Source organism: Siphateles boraxobius, unplaced genomic scaffold (genome assembly GCF_051911475.1).
Source record: "Siphateles boraxobius isolate OS27281-9 unplaced genomic scaffold, OSU_SipBor_1 204, whole genome shotgun sequence".
NCBI lineage: Eukaryota > Metazoa > Chordata > Actinopteri > Cypriniformes > Leuciscidae > Siphateles > Siphateles boraxobius.
The window spans coordinates 1259755-1275410 of NW_027508816.1; positions in this window are offsets into that span (position 1 = coordinate 1259755).

Sequence of the window (15656 nt, forward strand, 5' to 3'; positions counted from 1 at the left end):
ACAACATTCCTTCTTATGTTCATTCATGTTTATTTGATGCTAAAAATTAACTAGGAGGAAGAGATGATCGATTCACGAGCAGCTTTAACTGAGGCTCTCTACAGCGATCTGTCAGACGCATTAAAGGAGTAGTTCACTTTTTAAAAAAACTTTTGCTGATAATTTACTCACCTCCATGTCATCCAAGATGTCCATGTCTTTCTTTCTTCAGTCAAAAAGAAATTAAGGTTTTTGATGAATACATTCTAGGATTTTTCTCCATATAATGGACTTCATTGGGTACCAAACGGTCCAAGGTCCAAATGACCGTTTCAGTGCAGCTTCAAATGGCTTTAAACGACACCAGACGATGAATAAGGGTCTTATCTTGCGAAACGATCGGTCATTTCAAAAATAAATAAAAAAGTTTAAGTTTTATAAGCACAAATACTCACCTTGCTCTGTTCTGTGATGCACGTTCGTGACTCTCCTGTTCGAACTCGTTCATCAAAATGAACAAATCTTTATTCGAGTCATTCCGTTCATTCAACGAACGAAATGACTCGAAAAAAGATTAATTCATTTAATCGTTTCGCAAGATAAGACCCTTATGTATAGTCTGGTGTCGTTTAAAGCCATTTGAAGCTGCACTGAAACTGTCATTTGGACCTTGGACCGTTTGGTACCCAATGAAGTCCATCATATGGAGAAAAATCCTAGAGTGTTTTCATCAAAAACCTTAATTTCTTTTTCGACTGAAGAAAGAAAGACATGGACATCTTGGATGACATGGGGGTGAGTAAATTATCAGCAAAAGTTTTTTAAAAAGTGAACTACTCCTTTAAAGTGCCACAAAACGGTATTTATTGTTTAAATTTCTCTAAATAAATGACCAAATTTGAAAGTTGAGACTTTGTTTCATATCAAAAGTAACCTGGTCTGTCCTGTCTGTCAGCGTGTTGTCAGTGTCCTCTGCTCCGTGATGTATTTTTCACTGCATGAGAACATGGTGTGGCGTGAGAGCGGCGTGGCTTGTCGGACATAGCAACAGTAACTAAAGGGGGCGGGTCTTTGCGAACGGTCATTTGGCCAATTTAAGGCAGTCGGTTTCTGCAACTGAAATTAGTTAATTTGAGTTCTAATTTAGTGCATGCATTTTTTTAAATTACAGTAAATAACTAATTAACAGTAAATTACCATTAATTTACAGGACAATGTTTTAGAGTGTCCCCGCCTACATTGCTCACTGCTGTTTAAATAAACTTGTTGTTTACTTACATCTGTTCTCTCTGCATATCGTTACAATAATAGAGTTTCACCCCTGTAGGTCATTTCTAATTGGTTAAGCTGATCTCTTATCTATCTTCAGAAAAACGACTATCACCAACTCTCTAATGCCGATGATGACAGCAGTTCATCAGATAATGCTTTATTGAAAGGTGAGTACATTTCTTGATTAATTTGAGCAACATCAGTAGTGTAAGCAGCATTAAGCAGCAAAGCAACATTAGAAATCACAATCTGATGTCACAAGTAATACAGTAATAATTGAAATCCAATATTATTCAGGTTATTTGTAGTAGTTGTATATTTTTTAAAGACATGTAACTCCAAATTGTGTTTTTGATAGTGAGATTTTTAAACTTTTTTGCATTTAAAATATGTTTAATAAAGTCGTCACCTTTATTTATATAGCGCTTTTTACAAAACAGATTGTTTCAAAGCAGCTTTACAGAGATAACAGGAAAATAATGTTGTAATAATATTGTTAAATATAAAATTAAATGTCCCCAAGTATGCAAGCCAAAGCCAATGGCGACATTAACATTATATTATCCAGTTCATCTGGTTGGAGACCGGGGTCATCACGCGCGTGTGGAGAGTTTGTTGAGGACCAGTGCCGATGGCTGTTGTGTCAATGAGGCCTTACAGGGGAGAGAGTCTTGTTACTTGTACAGGTCCACCATCTGATCTGGATACGGCCCGGATCCGGCTGACTACAGTTAACCTCGGAATAAAAAGAAAGACTAATATTAGCGTAGATGCCATTCTTCTTATGATGTAGCACAGTAGCAAGTACATCGGGTGTTATAGGAAGTGTCCCCGGTTCCGGCTGACCTAATCTACGCATCCTAATAATCATTTAACTGATTTGAATAATAGGAATGTATAATGTTCTATGTGTATGCCAGGTTAAAGAGATGTGTTTTTAATCTAGATTTAAACTGACAGACTGTGTCTGCTTCCCGGACAATGTTAGGAAGATTGTTCCAGAGTTTTGGTGCTAAATAGGAAAAGGATCTACCGCCATTTGTCGATTTTGATATTCTAGGTATTATCAACTGGCCAGAGTTTTGAGATCGCAATAGACGTGAAGGACTATAATGCGTTAAGAGTTCGCTCAAGTACTGGGGAGCTAAACCATTTAGTGCTTTGGAAGTAATCAGCAATATTTTAAACTTTATACGATGTTTAATAGGGAGCCAATGCAGTGTTGACAGAATCGAGCTAATATGATCATACTTCCTGGATCTGGTAAGAACTCTAGCGGCTATGTTTTGGACCAGCTGTAGTTTATGTATTAAGCGTGCAGGGCATCCACCCAGTAGATCATTACAATAATCTAGCCTTGATATCATGAACGCATGAACCAATTGTTCAGCATTTTTCATTGAGAGCATATGACGTAATTTAAGTATTTTTAAGATGAAAAAATGCAGTTTTACAGAGCAGTCATCAAGTGTTATACAGTATTCTAGGTTATTACGTGAGGAAGTTCTTTGTCCAATAATTAGAAAAATAATTAGACATAACAATTTTTTTCAGAATTAAGTAGTAAGAAATTACTAGTCATCCAGTTTTTATATCAGCTATGCATTCCGTTAATTTTGTGGATTGGTAAGTTTCGTCAGGGCGTGAAGAAATATAGAGCTGAGTATCATCAGCATAACAGTGAAAACTAATGCCATGCTTCCTAATGATATCTCCTAAAGGTAGCATGTACAGAGTGAACAGCAACGGTCCTAGTACTGAGCCTTGTGGTACGCCATACTGAACTTTTGATCGATAAGACATCTCTTCATTTACTGCTACAAACTGATAACGGTCAGATAAGTATGATTTAAACCATGCTAGTGCAATTCCACTAATGCCAACATAATTTTCGAGTCTATTTAAAAGAATGTTGTGGTCGATAGTGTCAAACGCTGCACTAAGATCGAGTGGCACTAATAGCGAGATACAACCACGATCGGATGATAAGTGCAAATCATTTGTGACTCTAATGAGAGCAGTCTCAGTACTATGGTGCGGTCTAAATCCTGATTGAAAATTCTCACAGATACCATTTCTTTCTAAAAAGGAACATAGTTGTAAAGATACTGCCTTTTCTAGTATCTTTGACAGAAAAGGTAGATTCGAGATCGGCCTGTAATTGACTAATTCTGTAGGATCAAGTTGCGTTTTTTTAACAAGCGGTTTAATCATAGCCAGATTAAAAGTTTTGGTACGTATCCTAATGACAAAGATGAATTAATGATATCGAGAAGAGGATGGATCTATGACCTCTGTGTCACAGTGTGGGTTTTGTCTTGTCCGTCACGTGATTCCCTGTTTGTCATGTGATCCTGCCATGTGTCTTTTTTGTTTGCTCATTGTCCACAGGTGTTCCTTGTCTTGTTTATTAGTCTCCCCAGGTGTCTCGGATTAACCATGCCCCCTTGTTATCTTGTTTAGCTTGTCTGCTTGTGTATTTATACCTCTGTGTTTCAGTTGTGGTTTGTCGGGCGTTGTAGTTGTTTTGCTGTTCTTGTTCTGAGTCCCATGTACTATTGTTCACCCTGGATTACCTGTTAGTTTCATTAAAGTAGTGCTTGCAATTGGATTCTCTCTCCGCTTCATTCCTGCCTCATCGTTACAGAACGACCGACCAACGATGAATCCAGCATCACAGATCATGCGTCTCCATTAGGGAGACAGGCCCATTGAGGAGTACATCATAGACTTCATTGAACTGGCACATTTGTCATCTTTTGATGAGGTGTGCCTGATGATATTTTTTCGTGGAGGTCTATCTGAGCCGCTTAGCTACCTGATGCCACTGCATGACCCTAACGGGGCCCTTTAGCAGTATGCCGACCTGGCCCTTTTACTGAGCGGTTCAGCTTTTACTATGGGCTTGGCGGATGAAGAACCCCGCAAACCCACAGTACCCCCTGAGCCTGAGTTCCTTCACGTCAGTCCCGCCGAGACCGACCTGCCGGAGCTTATTCCTGCCGAGCCTTCGTTTCACGTCAGCCCTGTCGAGCCTGAGCTTTACGTCAGCCCTGTCGAGCCTGAGTTCCACATCAGCCCTGTAGACCCTTCGCCGCTGGTCCCGTCCAGCCCAGAGCCTGTTCACGTCACGCCTGCCGATCCAGAGACTATTCACGTCAAGTCTGCCGATCCAGAGACTATTCACGTCAAGTCTGCCGATCCAGAGACTGTTCACGTCACGTCCGCCAATCCAGAGCCTGTTCACGTCACGTCCGCCGATCCAAAGACTGTTCACTTCACGTCCGCCGATCCAGAGACTGTTCACGTCACGTCCGCCAATCCAGAGACTGTTCACATCACGTCCGCCGATCCAGAGACTGTTCACGTCACGTCAGCCGATCCAGAGACTGTTCACTTCACGTCCGCCGATCCAGAGACTGTTCACGACACGTCCAAAGATCCAGAGACTGTTCACGTCACGTCCACCGATCCAGAGACTGTTCACGACACGTCCACCGATCCAGAGACTGTTCACGTCAAGTCTGCCGATCCAGAGACTGTTCACGTCACGTCCGCCAATCCAGAGACTGTTCACGTCACGTCCGCCGATCCAAATACTGTTCACTTCACGTCCGCCGATCCAGAGACTGTTCACGTCACGTCCGCCAATCCAGAGACTGTTCACATCACGTCCGCCGATCCAGAGACTATTCACATCACGTCCGCCGATCCAGAGACTGTTCACGTCACGTCCGCCGATCCAGAGACTGTTCACATCACGTCCGCCGATCCAGAGACTGTTCACTTCACGTCCGCCGATCCAGAGACTGTTCATGTCACGTCAGCCGATCCAGAGACTGTTCACTTCACGTCCGCCGATCCAGAGACTGTTCACGACACGTCCAGAGATCCAGAGACTGTTCACGTCACGTCCACCGATCCAGAGACTGTTCACGGCACGTCCACCGATCCAGAGACTGTTCACGTCACGTCTGCCGATCCAGAGATTGTTCACTTCACGTCCGCCGATCCAGAGACTGTTCACGTCACGTCAGCCGATCCAGAGACTGTTCACTTCACGTCCGCCGATCCAGAGACTGTTCACGACACGTCCACCGATCCAGAGACTGTTCACGTCACGTCCACCGATCCAGAGACTGTTCACGACACGTCCACCGATCCAGAGACTGTTCACGTCACGTCCACCGATCCAGAGACTTTTCACGACACGTCCACCGATCCAGAGACTGTTCACGTCACAGCCGCCGATCCAGAGACTGTTCACGTCACGTCCGCCGATCCAGAGACTGTTCACGACACGTCTACCGATCCAGAGACTGTTCACGTCACGTCCACCGATCCAGAGACTGTTCACGACACATCCGCCGATCCAGAGACTGTTCACGTCACGTCCGCCGATCCAGAGACTGTTCACGACACGTCCGCCGATCCAGAGACTGTTCACGACACGTCCACCGATCCAGAGACTGTTCACGTCACGTCCGCCGCGTCCGCCGATCCAGTGACTGTTTACGTCACATCCGCCGATCCAGAGACTGTTCACGTCATGTCCGGCGATCCAAAGACTGTTCACGTCACGTCCGCCACGTCCGCCGATCCAGAGACTGTTCACTTCACGTCCGCCGATACAGAGACTGTTCACGTCACGTCCGCCGATCCAGAGACTGTTCACGTCACGTCCGCCAATCCAGAGACTGTTCACATCACGTCCGCCGATCCAGAGACTATTCACATCACGTCCGCCGATCCAGAGACTGTTCACGTCACGTCCGCCGATCCAGAGACTGTTCACGTCACGTCCGCCGATCCAGAGACTGTTCACTTCACGTCCGCCGATCCAGAGACTGTTCACGTCACGTCAGCCGATCCAGAGACTGTTCACTTCACGTCCGCCGATCCAGAGACTGTTCACGACACGTCCACAGATCCAGAGACTGTTCACGTCACGTCCACCGATCCAGAGACTGTTCACGACACGTCCACCGATCCAGAGACTGTTCACGTCACGTCTGCCGATCCAGAGATTGTTCACTTCACGTCCGCCGATCCAGAGACTGTTCACGTCACGTCCGCCGATCCAGAGACTGTTCACTTCACGTCCGCCGATCCAGAGACTGTTCACGACACGTCCACCGATCCAGAGACTGTTCACGTCACGTCCACCGATCCAGAGACTGTTCACGACACGTCCACCGATCCAGAGACTGTTCACGTCACGTCCACCGATCCAGAGACTGTTCACGACACGTCCACCGATCCAGAGACTGTTCACGTCACAGCCGCCGATCCAGAGACTGTTCACGTCACGTCCGCCGATCCAGAGACTGTTCACGACACGTCTACCGATCCAGAGACTGTTCACGTCACGTCCACCGATCCAAAGACTGTTCACGACACATCCGCCGATCCAGAGACTGTTCACGTCACGTCCGCCGATCCAGAGACTGTTCACGACACGTCCGCCGATCCAGAGACTGTTCACGACACGTCCGCCGCGTCCGCCGATCCAGTGACTGTTTACGTCACATCCGCCGATCCAGAAACTGTTCACGTCATGTCCGGCGATCCAAAGACTGTCCACGTCACGTCCGCCACGTCCGCCGATCCAGAGACTGTTCACGTCACGTCCGCCGATCCAGAGACTGTTCACGTCACGTCCGCCGAGCCAGTGTCTCCGGACAAGATGGCCGCCGCCGAGCCGGGGGGGGGGGGGCAGTAGGTCCACGCCGTGGAAGCCCAGTGGCCCACGACCACCAGAAAGATCCTCTCCGCCGTGGCCGCCCTAAGGGTCATACATGTTACATGTTGTCGATTTAGATGATTTAACGAATTTATAAAATTCACCCTCTCCTATACACAAAAAAAATAATGCTTTTGTGTTTAAAATGACTAAAGGCTAGATTAAAAATGAAAATAAAAACAAAAACAAAAGCACAAACTATATTATCCTGCACTTGATTACCCCATTATAATGGTCACTTTCATAAAATATACTTGTAGGTTTAAAATTACACATATGGCACATTTATTGTCTCCAATAACAAATATTTTAGCAATATGTATATTTTAGTCAGAATTATTGCGCTACTGTTCTATTGTGCTCCGTCTGTTTGGCGCGCATGCGCGCGGCGGTGCTCATTAACGGAAGCTTGAATTTTAGCGGAGATTCACATGCAGAAGCCCGTCCTCTCCTGAGAATGAAATGGACATATTTGTTTGACTTTCTAACATTTACAGATGGAGAATATACCTGTGAAATGTAAGTTAAGCACTGAGGAAAGCACCACATCTCTAACGCATTAAACAGCGGCAGTATTTATCTGTCAGTCAGCAACAGTATCTGTCCGAGCATCTGCAGGGCAAGCTGCTTTAAACTTGCTAAAGCAGCACTATGCAGTTTTTTTTAGCTTGACTGAACAGCTTCGGAGTTATTGGAATGGTTATATGACTCTTTTCGGGTTGAATGGTGGTCGTCTCGCACCCCCTCCCCAACCGGTGCGTGTGAGTGGAAAAACCGCACTTGCAACTTTGGGCCGGCGGACCACCGTCAGTAAGTATCGCGTGGTTTCAGCTCTCGCGATGTAACGAATTGCTTTACGGCACTGCACACATTACACACATACACGCCCCCATCCAGGGTCCGGCTAGCTATAAAAACAACTATCGTCCCATGGCAAAGCCGGCATATAAGAAGCAGAAAGCTAGAAAAGCATTACCGGAGGAACAGAGAAAGAGGAAACGGCAGACTGACCGAGCGAGGAGTCACACACGAGTAAACATCGGACCTGCGTTTTCAGAATGGCGAAAAAAACCGAAGAAAGCGCGGTCGGAAGAGTCTAGAAAAGGGTAACGAGAATCTGACAGCGCGAGGAACCGGACAAGAGTCCCAATCAGTCAGGCTTTCATTGTTAAAGTTGATTCCTGCGATTATCATGAGAACAGTTGTCAATATCTCACATAATTATCAGGACATAAATAAGCCTACATGTTGTAAATAGTGTAAATGAGCGCAATTTGCAAACTATTATGATAAATTGCAATAATCATGTCTAACAACATCATAACGGACATTGTTACGAAATAATGCGACGTACATGATAAACTTTATTGGTGTCATCTGGCATTTAGGCGCAGGTAAGCCTAACGCGGTAGGCTACTTTATTATTATGAAGTGCAGAGGCCGTGAGTGCAGATACGCTCTGCGTGAGTTGTATTTACAACAGTAATGTTAAATACAAGTACTCTACAGCGACTCTAGGGATCGCTGTTTGACAAAAACAGAAATCCTGCATAGTGCCGCTTTAACTATATCTAACCAGTTATTTTGAAGCGCTTAATATAAGCTTGTGTCATGTTTAGGACAAATTGTACAATGTACTTTCACTGCACAGCTCACTGCTCCTCCGCTATTTTTCAGATGTGCTCGTATCAATACTGTATCGATATAAACGGTATTGCCTCATTCCATATCGTTTAAAAATAAAAACGATATATTGTACAAACTCGATATACCGCCCAGCCCTACCTCAAATTTTTTATTTGTGTATTTATTTAATTTGTAGTATTTCTTCCCCAAGCTCATAAAATAAATTTGGGTCGCACATAAATTGACAGGGTCGGTCGGAAACCGGAACCAAACAAATATTTTTTTATGCCTCACCCTGATACTTATGCCACAGTGACACTCTTGTCCCACAAAGTATTTCTACACCACGATACTCAATATGGTGTCCCACGGTGAGTCATTTTTCCCTGTTGCATACACAAAATCTGAGGATTTTCCCTCCTGCCAATTCCCACTTTAACCACTGTATGATCTAGATCTTCTTTCTGGATGAACACACCAGGAACACAGCAGAGAGAGGTGTGAGGGGAATAAAGAGGCAGCAGAAACTCTGAAGTCTGTGTGAATGGCCTTCTTGACAGAATAAAGTTCTTCAAAGACAAGTGGGTTTGCTTTTCATTGCAGTCTCACCACTAAATAGATCATTTCCGCAACCAGGGACGGGCATTAATACATGGAAATGTATTTAAAATAAAATACAAAATACTCTGGAAAATTTTATTTTAATACAAATACAAAATACTGTGTGGAAAATGTATTTAAATATAAATACAGTATTTTGTATTTTGAAAATACACAAAATACATGTGAAATTGGCGATTAAGTGCAGAAATCCCTATTAGGCAGAAATCTATCTGGGCCTATTCTGAGTGCCAAAAAGCAATTTAGATGTGTGCAACTACTTAGAAACTTTCGTTTTCATTGTATATCCCTCTTCGCTTCCCCTGCCCTGTAGGAAATACAAAACTACAACAAAAACAAAAAACAAAAATTTTTTATTATATTTTATCATCATCATTACTTCAAACTCAGTAACAAGAACTCAATAAAACAAAGTCAATAATATTTTAAATAACTGACTGCTCCAGGTGGTGGACCTGTGTGTTTCAGACATCATCTATTCGATCCCCTTTAGCACCAGCAGCTTTTCTTAAAGATTGTGTTTAAGGCGTCGTCTGTGTGGCCTATTGATTAAACCCGCAAAGGAAAACAAGGAGCTCTACAGGAACTGAACAGGGAATGGTTGTGTCGAACCGCACAAACTTCTGTCTAATAAGTGGAAACTGGTTCAAGATGTCCAAATCCTTCCTCTGATCTTCTATGAAGTGCAATGTCTCCAGTTCAGCTTTGCTGAGTGTAGACTTGCCAGAGACCTCAACATCTTCAGTAAAGACAGAAAAGTCTTCCACTTCCCCATCAGCAGGAGTTGAACTCGACTCGCTTTCAGTGACAAGCTCTGCTGCTGACTGGAGCATTAGTTCATGATTTCTTTTTCTTTCTGACAATTGTTGGGGTAGCCAGCGCATTTTGAAGTGTGGATGGGTTACACTTGCCAGGATTGCCTCATTGACTTCTGGTTTAAGCTGCAGAAACCTACTAAATCTGCTTCTGAAACATCCATTACGGCTTGCAAAAAGTGAGGACAGTATCTGAAATTGGAGGAAAGTAAAGCTTCAGGTTTAGATTCCACAGCAAACAGGGTGGGGAGAAGCTCAGCACAATAGCAGGATGACTGGCCCTGTAGTCGATCAATGGCGAATGCAATGGGCTTCAAGATTCTGGAGAACTCCTCCAGGTAACCCAGTTCAGCGTCCCTGAAGGAAGGAAGCTTCAATGTCACCATGATATCTCCAGTTTTCCTCTTTGAGTGTTCAGCTGGTTGAGACTGTCGTAGAGAGAGTCGCGTGGTGTTGGACACGGTGTGATGAACAGCACTTTAACCCCTCAGAGAGCGTCTCTGCACTCTTTGGTCTCCCTGATGCTTTCCTCAAGGAAGAATATTTACCCATTGTGGCATTGAGACGAGTGAGACTGGGACGGTCTCTCATGACTTTCTTCGCATCTGTGGTGCCACTAAACGTAAGATGTGGCGTGCACACCTCAAGTGGGTTGGCAAAACAATTCCACTCTCATTCTGCTCTGAAACTGATGAATCAATGTGTACGAAAGACAGATCCTCATTGCCATCTCGCTCATCTTGCTCTTCTACAGTGACGCTTAACTCTTTAAAGGCTTTTACAAAATTAGACCCATTTTCAGTCACTGTGGCCACAGTGCGCTCGTGTGACAGCCCAAATTCAGAGTGGATTTCATCAACAGTTCAGCAATTCGGTTGCATGTGTGTGGACTTGGAAAATGTCTGCAAGCCAATGTGACAGACTGGCGTTCCAATGTGTCATTATGAACCCAGTGTGCTGTGACTCCTATGAAACTAGACACACTAGTGGACCAGATGTCAGCCGTGGTGCAAAGATGTTTGGTAGTTTTTTACACTACTAACTTTTTATTTGAAGTCACAATCAGTTCTTCTGCACAGTGTTCTCCTGACATTACAGATTTGTGTGGGCGAAGTCCTTGAATCAGTTCGATAAATTCCTTCTGCTCAACTGTTGAGAGTGAATTCATACCTTGAACAACTCAGCTCATGTAATCTTTTCTGTGACACCACTGAGGACCCGGTAAACAGCTTGCTCTGCTTGTGTTTGGTGTTGGATGGAGTCTTCTTCTTTCTGCTGAGACACCCTGCTGGTGTTGTTCATAGTCCTGAAGTGCTTCAGGGTGTATCCTCTTTTAATGAACTTTGAAATTTGTCGTTGCAGCTAAAGAACCACATATGATGTTTTTCTTTTTTGTGCACAATTTACATTCAGCTTGAACATGTTCTGTTTCTTTCACAATCTTAAAGTATCTGCCATCCAATATTGCCGACCTAACCCCCTCAGTTGAACTAGTTGATGGAACTTCTAGTGAATCCTCATCATCATCATCATCTTCTTCATCATCATCATCATCATCATCATCATCATCATCATCATCATCTTCATCATCATCATCATCATCATCATCATCATCTTCATTATCATCATCTTCATTATCATCATCATCATCATCATCATCATCATCATCATCATCACCATCTTCATCGTCATCTTCATCATCATCATCATCATCATCATGCTGTTCTGCCAGGCCAACACTGTAAAATGGATGGGATACTGTTTGTTAATATTATGCATGACATTATATGTGAAACATACAGATTTTTAAATAGAACAGTTCATAGAAAAGTTAACATGAACAAAACACTTATCTTGTTATATATAATTTGTTAAGCTAATTCTAAAGTCTAATATATAAATTATATATTGTATAATTAATAAGCTAATTATAAATACTCACAGTGAATTAAGAAACTACATAAGCCTACTGACTTTTAATTCCTCACCTCATTTCTGCGCTCTCTGTCATTCTGTCACCATAACCTCTTTCTTTCTTTCATTCTTTCTTTCTTTCTTTCTTTCTTTCTTTCTTTCTTTCTTTCTTTCTTTCTTTCTTTCTTTCTTTCTTTCTTTCTAACGAATGAATGAATAACGTACTGCTGACGGCTCTTGAGTGCATCTCGTGACGGTGAGATGGATTCCGATTAGGAGCCTGATGGTCTGTGACTGTTTGTGATTTAATAGATCCAAATCTTCAATAAAGGTACCTGTTTTTTAAAAATGTGTGGCTCAATTGCGTGAAGCGGCCAGATGTTTTTGGCCTCTACGAACCCAAGCAGCGGAACAGGCCTGCAACAGAAGCTAAGGGGTATTTAAAGTATTATTTCCCGGTTTAGGAAATTATTCTGTCTGTTTGAATTTTTTTTTGTTTCCTTGATTTTGTTGATTGTTGATTTACATGTAAATGTCATTTGAAAGGAAAAAAGACACTTTTTATCTTGAAAAAAAGCTTTATTGAAAGACTTACACAGTACCAAAGATTTTTTTTTACCGTTTGCACAGAATTGACAGAGAATTTATTTTAATTAATTAAATTTAAGTTGGAGTTTATTCTTTGTATTGTGGTGAATTACACTTAATTTTCCCCTTTGATTTGAGGCAAAATAGATAGAAGCAAAAATTACACTAAACCCATCATACTAAAGAACTTGGTAAAAGAACACCCATAAAAATTCCCAGTGTCAGGAAGGGAGCCTTACATAAAATGGAGGCACCGCTGGGATGAGTTCCATAAGTTTGTGGTTATCTAGGATGTTCAGTTGTATCTAAATTTCCTTGTTGTCATTTGTGAGAATAAACATGGAGCATGCATTGTACCGCAAACACCAAGATACACTCAGTAGTTGGTGTAAAAGTGAAGAACTTGATCCAGCTCATGCTATAATGATCACTGAGGTAGCAGGGGAAGTCAGCATAAGCCAAATTGAACAACTGATGCAAACTGTTTGCTGGTTCTATGTGAATGTAGGGAAGAAATAAACCCACAGATTATTCCTCCTAAAGTGAGGAGTGATGATGGCAATACTGTGTGGCACATAATAGTCGAGGAAAAAAGGTCTGATTCATCAGATGACTTTGTTGGCAAGCTACAGAATTTCCTGCAAGCTGAAGGTAAAACAGTTTCTGATCTCCAGTATTATAGCTACTTCAACATCTGCTAAAGGTACTGTGGAATTCTTTATTCATGCTTTGGCTGAAGTGATGAAGCAGTCAAACAGAAGTATGGCTGAGAGTCACAGTTACCGTTGTTTTCTGGTATCACCCCTACCCAAATGGGAGAGGAACAAGTTGAGTATTGGCTTGGACAGGCAACAGTGATGGTAGAGGGCAGTGACTATCCTGAAAACGAGAAGAGACTTAGAATAATAGAAAGTCTGAGGGGTCCTGCACAAGAAATTGTTAGGTCCTTGCGGTTTACCAACCGTGAAGCTAGCTCAAACGAGTATATTTCTGCTGTTGATAGGGCTTTGGATCTCCAGAAACTGGAGAAGATTTGTATTTTGCATACCATCTCATTCAGCAGAAATCTGGAGAGATGTTGTCTGACTACATACAGAGGCTTGACCCTTTTCTGACTAAGGTTGTCAGGAAGGGGGATGTAAGTGCTCAGGATATGAACACAGTGAAAATTGAGCAATTGTTGCGAGGAGCGGTTGGGGCTGACATTATGCTTTGCAGTAATGTCTCAAAGAGAAAAGAGCAAACCCTCCTACCTTTCTTGAGTTGCTCCGTCAAATTAGGGTTGAGGAGGTATATGAACGGTCTCGACGTAAAGTCCATGGAAGGGTTCGGAGTGTTGGAGCACGGGATTGTGTCTCTGCAACTGATTTAGATTTGCAAGAGCTTAGAGGGCTGCAAGCCAAAATGTCTGAATTGAAAATAAATTCCAGCTCTGTTAGCAAAGAAGATGCTATCACAAAAGTACTGGTTAGGCTGTGTACATCAGATGATAAAGCAACTGAAGCCTCTGCTGTACAGAAAAAAGTTGACAGACTGAGTTAGAAAGGGAAGACATTGGAAAGTAGAGAGCCAGCTCAACCTGCTACTGCTAATGCTACTGCTACTGCTGTGAAAGTACAACTGAGAGATTGTGGCAGTAAGAAACCTAACCCCAAAGAGGATGATGATTTCTTTTGTTACCGTTGTGGGGAGGATGGTCACATCTCAACTTAATGCACTGTTACGCAGAATGAAAGGAAGGTAATCCGGAAGCTTATTGCTTCCCTTCGGAAAGCTAAAGAGAAACAAAGTACTTGACAAGGAGACAACACACTGCTCTGTTAGAACACAGATGGTTTAGAATACAGCATCAGTTGCAATTCCAGCTAGGTTGGTGGGACCAGTTTCTACTGTGACATTGAAGGTAAATGATCAAGCTTGCACTGCACTGTTGAATAGTGGGTCACAAGTGACCATTATATTTGAGAAATGGTACCAGAAACATCTGTCTCATATCCCTATTCATCCAGTGTCCGGATTGGCTATTTGGGGACTTAGTGACGAAAGTTACCCCTACCAAGGTAACTTTGTATACCTTGGTGAACAAACACAACAAGTCGTGTATGTTCAATTTCCTAAAGAATTGACTGGCACTTTAGAAACCCTGTCAGTGCTGGCTCTAGTGTGTCCTGGACCAAATTCCCTTGATCAGACTCCTGTAATATTGGGGACTAACGCCAGTTTGTTCCAAAGACTGTTTTCTCTTTGTGACAAAGAGAAGGGTAGCAATCTGGTTCGCATTTTCAATATAAAAAGCTTTCTACCAGATAGCCTGCCTGAGTCTACTACTGTCAAGGTGAGTCAGGTTGGTGAGGATGATATTGTGGGTCGGTTGAAATGGAAAGGACCTGGCTCAGTAACCATTCCACCAAAAGACATTTGTTGTGTCAGCTGTCAAGCAGAATTTTCCCAACCAGTGACAAAGGGTATAGTTCTGGTGGAGGATGATTATGTAACCCCACTGCCTCAAGGATTGATGGTTCAACCTATGGTGGCTTTAGCTTCAGCTGTAAATGGAGAGAATTTATCTGTGCTTTTACAGAAAGAGACCAAGCGAGAGGTTATCATACCTGAATGTGCTATGCTTGGGAATGTGCAAGCAGCGGACATGGCTGCTCAAACGGTGAGAGAGAGCAAGTCTGAGGGGATAGATCCAAGCCTTATTGATTTGGGGGATTCTCCCATTCTTGTGGAATGGAAAGAGAGGCTTAGACAGAAATTGGTGCAGAAACGCAATGTTTTCTCCATACATGAGTGGGAAGTGGGTCTAGCCAAGGGGGGTGGAGCATTGCATCCAATTGTCGGACACTCTCCCTTTCCGTGAAAGATCAAGGAGGATAGCTCCTGCAGATATAGAGGATGTATGTAGACACTTGAAGGATTTGCTAGAGACAGGGATAATCAAGGACTCGAGGAGCCGTATGCTTCTCCTATAGTAATTGTCAGGAAGAAGAATGACAAAATCCATATGTGTATAGACCACAGAGCCCTCAGAACCCTCAACAGCAAGACCAATCAATATTGATGATGCTCTAGATTGTTTGGCCGGAAGCTGCTGG